Here is a 7,819-nt window from a genome sequence, read left to right as displayed (position 1 = left end):
AAGATCATGGGTCTGGTAGCGGGAATGAGAGAGGAGAAAGGCTAATTGAGTTCTGCGTTAAATTTCATCTAGTAATTGAGAATACGCCGTTCAAAACTCGCGAGAGGAGAAACCATACTTGGAAAAGACCTGGAACCACGAGAATATACCAGCTGAATTATATAATGATTAGAGAGGGATTCCGAAACCAGATGTTGGATTGTAAGGGGACCCAGGAGCATATACAGACTCAGATCACAATTTAGTAATGATGAAGAGTGTGTGACTCCGTAGCCCTGACCAAGCCGAGGACCCGGGTTCGACTCCCGGTAAAGCCAGGGATTTTTCCTTGGTAGGAGGAATGGAACAGCATGCACTCAGCCTCGCGATGCCAGCTGAGGAGCTATCTGGCTGAGTAGTAACGGCTCCAAGAGACGAGAACTGACAACGGCCGAGAGGAGCCATTGGCAGAGGACGACAAGGCGGTCGGTACAGAGAGACAGGAACCGTCAATGACATGCCTCAGGCTGCCAGAGGCTACGGATTATGGCTCGGAGGAACCCTAACAGCAACGCCACCATGTTGAATAATGCTCTTCGTGCAGCCACAGGACGTCGTGTTACTACTCAAACTGTGCGCAGTAGGCTGCATGATGCGCAACTTCACTCCCGACGTCCATGGCGAGGTCCATCTTTGCAACACGACACGATGCAGCGTGGCTCAGATGGGTCCAATAACATGCAGAATGGACCGCTCAGGATTGGCATCACATTCTCTTCACCGGTGAGTGTCACATATGCCTTCAACCAGACAATCGTCGGAGACGTGTTTGGAGGCAACCCGGTAGGGCTGAACACCTTAGACGCACTGTCCAGCGAGTGCAGCAAGGTGGAGGTTCCCTGCTGTTTTGGGATGGCATTAAGTGGGGTCGACGTACGCCGCTGGTGATCACGGAAGGCGCCGTAGCGGCTGTGCTATACGTGAATGCAATCCTCCAATCGATAGTGCAACCATGTTGTTGTTGTGGTCTTCAATCCTGAGACTGGTTTGATGCAGCTCTCCATGCTACTCTACCCTGTGCAAGCTTCTTCATCTCCCAGTACCTACTGCAACCTACAACCTTCTGAATCTGTTTAGTGTATTCATCTCTCGGTCTCCCTCTACGATTTTTACCCTTCACGCTGCCCTCCAATACTAAATTGGTGATCCCTTGATGCCTCAGAACATGTCCTACCAACCGATCCCTTCTTCTAGTCAAGTTGTGCCACAAACTTCTCTTCTCACCAATCCTATTCAATAGTGCAACCATACTGGCAGCATATTGGCGAGGCATTTGTCTTCATGGACAACAATTCGCGCCTCCATCGTGCACATCTTGTGATTGACTTCCTTCAGGACAACGACATCGCTCGATTAGAGGGCCAGCATGTTCTCCAGACCCGAACCCTATCGAAAATGCCTGGGATGGATTGAAAAGGGCTGTTCATGGACGACGTGACCCACCAACCACTCTGAGGGACTTACGCCGAATCGCCGTTGAGGAGTGAGACAATCTGGACGAACAGTGCCTTGATGAACTTGTGGATAGTATGCCACGACAAATACAGGCATTCATCAATGCAAGATGACGTGCTACTGGGTATTGGAGGTACCGGTGTGTACAGTAATCTGGACCACAACATGATAAGATCTCGGCGTATGGTGATACAACATGCAATGAGTGGTTTTCATGAGCAATAAAAAGAGTGGAAATTATGTTTATGTTGCTCTCTATTCCAATTTTCTCTACAGGTTCCGGAACTCTCGGAACCGAGGTGAGGCAAATTTTTTCATGTGTGTGTATTGTTAGCAATATGACTGGTAGAAATACTAGGCCTCTGGTCAGATTTATTAATGGAGCCACCCAATTTACCGAGAAAAGACCAAGCCTTCCTACTTGAATGTCTGAAATTCAAGTTCTCTACCTTCTCAGATTAGCGCAACTTTCTCGCATTACACAGGTCGACAAATTTTGACTTTTTGTGTAGTGTTTGCATGAATATATGAATTTCCAAACAAATTGAATCATTTGATTACGAGCCTGAAACCTGTTTCTCTACAGCACATCAGGTTTTTGCATCATCATCATCATCATCATCATTATCTTCACCGTCATAGTCGTTGTCGAAATCTGTATCCAATGAAATAGGAAAGCAACTACAGGAAGATGGAGGCGGAATGAACCAATAAAACGTTTATCAAAGAATCGTGAAAGGCGTATGAATTAGAAGAAGGAAATATTATTTTGGACGCTTGCGAGGTAGAGGTAATACTTCTGTTTACGTTTGCCCATAAATGAACGCATGAGATCCTTCATGTGTGATACTTTTATTCCCCACCGACCTTGATAACGATGTTCCAGAGTTTTGGGTATCTGATAGAATCGTTCACCATGTTTCCCTGATGTGTCAGTCAAGCTGTCTGTGTGACATTACAAACTACAGTTTTAGAGAGCACTTACAATTAACTGTTTAAACGACTGTAGCAATCTTCCATTGTTTTGCTGGTAGTCAGGCTACTTATTCTCGTCACAGAAACAATGCACAACATTATTTTAAACTTCTCAAAGCTTGCTGTTCTATTTCCGTCATTGTACTTTGAAAATACTCATCAGACACCAACTTCTGTATATCTGGTCCAACAAATATCCCTTCTCTCAATTTAGCAACCGATAGGTTTGGGAATTGGTTACACAGTTTCCCGTTTTGTCCAGTGCTTTCACATACTGCGTCATCAGTCCTAATCTGATGTGCAGTGGAGGCAGTGAAATGTGATACGTATTACTCAAATGTTCATTCAGAATGTTCTTCGAACCCGCTATCAGGTTTTTCCTCTTAGGCTAATCTCTCCTATTCCAATGCTGATTACATCCTCTACTGTCCCGTTCACACATATAGCAAGCCATCTTGGTGTACTCTGCTTACTGGCCAAGAAGATGGCACAAGCCACTGGTGTTCTTCACACTTCACATTTTGGAGGAGTACTTTCATGGTACTGTGTGTCTCTTTTAAGTGAACTGAAAACGCAGCTGGATTCTAGTTCATTTCCAAAATGTAGCAATACTGCTTTCAAACTTCGCTTTGAAGAATCTACACTCCTGGAAATTGAAATAAGAACACCGTGAATTCATTGTACCAGGAAGGGGAAACTTTATTGACACATTCCTGGGGTCAGATACATCACATGATCACACTGACAGAACCACAGGCACATAGACACAGGCAACAGAGCATGCACAATTTCGGCACTAGTACAGTGTATATCCACCTTTCGCAGCAATGCAGGCTGCTATTCTCCCATGGAGACGATCGTAGAGATGCTGGATGTAGTCCTGTGGAACGGCTTGCCATGCCATTTCCACCTGGCGCCTCAGTTGGACCAGCGTTCGTGCTGGACTTGCAGACCGCGTGAGACGACGCTTCATCCAGTCCCAAACATGCTCAATGGGGGACAGATCCGGAGATCTTGCTGGCCAGGGTAGTTGACTTACACCTTCTAGAGCACGTTGGGTGGCACGGGATACATACGGACGTGCATTGTCCTGTTGGAACAGCAAGTTCCCTTGCCGGTCTAGGAATGGTAGAACGATGGGTTCGATGACGGTTTGGATGTACCGTGCACTATTCAGTGTCCCCTCGACGATCACCAGTGGTGTACGGCCAGTGTAGGAGATCGCTCCCCACACCATGATGCCGGGTGTTGGCCCTGTGTGCCTCGGTCGTATGCAGTCCTGATTGTGGCGCTCACCTGCACGGCGCCAAACACGCATACGACCATCATTGGCACCAAGGCAGAAGCGACTCTCATCGCTGAAGACGACACGTCTCCATTCGTCCCTCCATTCACGCCTGTCGCGACACCACTGGAGGCGGGCTGCACGATGTTGGGGCGTGAGCGGAAGACGGCCTAACGGTGTGCGGGACCGTAGCCCAGCTTCATGGAGACGGTTGCGAATGGTCCTCGCCGATACCCCAGGAGCAACAGTGTCCCTAATTTGCTGGGAAGTGGCGGTGCGGTCCCGTACGGCACTGCGTAGGATCCTACGGTCTTGGCGTGCATCCGTGCGTCGCTGCGGTCCGGTCCCAGGTCGACGGGCACGTGCACCTTCCGCCGACCACTGGCGACAACATCGATGGACTGTGGAGACCTCACGCCCCACGTGTTGAGCAATTCGGCGGTACGTCCACCCGGCCTCCCGCATGCCCACTATACGCCCTCGCTGAAAGTCCGTCAACTGCACATACGGTTCACGTCCACGCTGTCGCGGCATGCTACCAGTGTTAAAGACTGCGATGGAGCTCCGTATGCCACGGCAAACTGGCTGACACTGACGGCGGCGGTGCACAAATGCTGCGCAGCTAGCGCCATTCGACGGCCAACACCGCGGTTCCTGGTGTGTCCGCTGTGCCGTGCGTGTGATCATTGCTTGTACAGCCCTCTCGCAGTGTCCGGAGCAAGTATGGTGGGTCTGACACACCGGTGTCAATGTGTTCTTTTTTCCATTTCCAGGAGTGTATAAATAGTCTCCATTGCTTACTCTTGTACGTCTGCGCTCCCACTTCCGTCACTAATTCGGCGATATCTTTGCAAAACACCATTAATACATATTCAACAAAAAAATTTCTAAAGGCTTTGTAACGATTTCTGTACACTAAATATGATGTTCCGTGTGCAAGCAAATTCTTTTCACTAAGACGTGATCCCAAAAGTTGTGCCGCGTTTTTTCAGTCTCACGTCATTCACTAAGTTGTTAAGTTCTGTTTGAGTAAGAGGTTTTGGGTTGCTATTGGTACTACACTTGGAATAATCAGATTCACTACTTCCTTGACTTACGTCTGGTTCAGAGAATTCAAATGTATCCTTTGATATCGGTGGAGAGGGGATGGGCAGCATGAGGGACAGGTCCAATGGCCGGATCTCAGTGCAGATACAAGATTTGGCTAATGTTTTTTTTGTTGTATACCGTACGGAAGTAACAATACCATGGAAATAACGAAGTTGAAGTACTTGATTTTACCGTCACTCCACTTCCTTAATTGCTCCACGTATATGACACTCAGTGTGTGGAGCAATTGACTTGTTCTAATCTCCGAGCTTCATGCCGAAATAAACAAAACAGGGTTTCTGTACAAATTGTGTTATGTGTCAACGTCTTGTATTTAATACATTAGTTACACAGATGTAACAAAACGTACGTGGACTATTCAAACAGTGTCTTCCTGACATACAAACAATACAGTGTTGCCACATATCTGTAGTTGTGGAGAAAAGTTTCCCAGATCTTACTGAAAGGAGGGTACGAGTATTAGTTGAGGGTAAGATGAATGAAAATTAGTGTGGCTTCACGCAGGATCAGATCTTTAGCTTACGGCAAATAATGGAGAAGTAGCAGCGCCTCATTTGTAAAGCCTCTGAGGCGGATATATATTTTAATTATGTGATAAGAGATTAAATTACACCGCATAACGTAAATTTCTTGCTAATAGTAGGTTGAGAGAAGGGATAACTGTGCAGAGAAAACTGAGGGTGACGGAAAAAATCTGATATTTTCATGTTCATAGGTGGCAAGTTAATCAAGAACACCACTTACTTTTCAAACCCCAGAACCAATGTTGACCTGTGTTATGAAGACTAAGAAGAAGTTCATCTTCAATGTCACTGGCTCCAGTTCTTTTAAACTGTTGATACAGATGTTCACATCTCTCATCCCACCATGGGATACGTTCACTCCTATGTCCACAAAAAATATGTTTTTTAGCAGATGCAAGAACCGCTCCAGCAAATTGGCTGTAGCTCTGATGTTCTGATGGGATGAAACAAACATATTTCTCCAAGTGATACGAGCAATCCTGCTAGTCTGTCTTTCTAAAATTCCTTCTATGTCGTGGCACTGACTTAACCTGAGGGATGGATACGCCAGTATTGAGAATAACAGGTCTGTGTTGGCTATGTGGGTAGTCTGACAGGACTTTTCTTGATGTAGGAATTGGTTGGTCCTTACAATCATGGGAGACAAAATAAAGGTCTGGGTATAGCGTCTTGCCACGTTATTGATCTCAATGTATCCAAATCCGAGCGATGTAAAAATACGTCCACTATTAGAAAACAAGCACACTATGATTACCCATTCGCAATATTTACGACAAGAGCACCAGTGTCTCAAACCATTAGAGTAACCAATAAATAATTCAGCCATTGTTAACATCATTGTTTGTCATTGGAGATACTCAGGACCACATGTCGCTCATATCTCTAGATAGCCTGGAACCGCGACGAGATACGTCCTGTAATTGTAAATTTTACGAGGGTTTAGTAATGTAGCGTTAAGGGAAAAAATATCTGTTTCACGCATCTATGTATTTTAAAAGCCCAGAGAATATCGCCAGGTTCTCCATGCATTCAATCTGAAACATCGACAACAATTTTTATAGCTGTCGCAATGATGTTTTTGTATGAGCATCTATCATTTAGATCGGTGGTTGGTGTTGATCTATCCAAACAAGTGCTAAAATATCGAGATTAATGAAACTTCCTGCCAGATTAAAACTGTGTGCCGGACCGAGACTCGAACTCGGGACCTTTGCCTTTCACAGGCAAGTGCTCTGAGCTACCCAGGCATGACTCACGACCCGTCCTCACAGCTTTACTTCTGCCAGTACCTCGTCTCCTACCTTCCAAACTTTACAGAAGCTCTCCTGTGAACTTCTGCCAGGAAGTTTCATATCAGCGCACACTCCGCTGCAGAGTGAAAATCTCATATCGAGATTAATTATTCCATCAAATGCTTGATATTTAATATGTGCGGGGCATATTGATGAATATCCAGAGCTTGAAACGTATAGCTAAGTAAATGTACCAGTAATTGAATTCAGTAAATGATTTACGAATTTGTAACGTATTTCAAACAAGTGAATTTGTTTTTCCCCGTAAACGTTACCGTATTGTAACCCATGTGAGTCAGGAAACGAGTATTAAGCTGCTATAGCTGAATGGACTTATTGCTTTAGGTTACATGAGTGTCTTTTATCTGCAGGATTATAAACAACATTTTACTCCAGAACGCATTTTTCATTCTGCGGTTGAGTGTGGACTGTTTTGATACTGCCTGGATGATCAGAACTGTGTACTGGAGTGGATTATAACCCGGATCTGGACTTGAACCAGAATTCTTGCTTTTTGCGGGCACCCCTCTTACATCCTGAACTATCCAGGCATGATTCATGGGCTTGCCCTCACTGCTTCGGTTTTGTCAGTACTTCTCTCCTGCCTTCCAACCTTCACAGAAGTTCTCCTACGAAACTTGCTGTTCTACCATTTCTGATAGAAATGAGATTACGAAGAAATTGCTTGTGATTCTTCGATGGATACGGAAATGTCGCCTGCTGCACGCGGATGTCGGAATAGTAACAGTGCGGTAGACTTCCTGGCTCGTGTTGGCAGTAAGCAGAGGATGTGTACAAACAAAGTTACGCCCCACTCGCCCGGCAACGCTCGCGAAGTAGCGCCACCAGCTAAGCTCGGAGCAAGTAGTGTGTTTCCAAAGTTAAGACCCTCTTTCGCCTGCGTCACTAGTGAAACTCCTCGTGCATTTTGCAAGAAACGTATTTCATTTAGGCGAACCACTCCATGCAGCCTTCGTAATATGATTTTAATTGCGAATTAGACGACGTTACGTACTTCTAACGTATATGAGCCACAAGAAAGTTGCGATAGCGTCATAAATATTGGATTGCTAGGAATAGATACGCCCTTAGCTGGAGGTGAGGTTTCGACAATGATGACGTCGAAAACAAAAAAGTTG

The sequence above is a fragment of the Schistocerca americana genome, chromosome 1 (assembly GCF_021461395.2).
Source record: "Schistocerca americana isolate TAMUIC-IGC-003095 chromosome 1, iqSchAmer2.1, whole genome shotgun sequence".
Lineage (NCBI taxonomy): Eukaryota > Metazoa > Arthropoda > Insecta > Orthoptera > Acrididae > Schistocerca > Schistocerca americana.
This window is presented reverse-complemented; position numbering follows the sequence as displayed.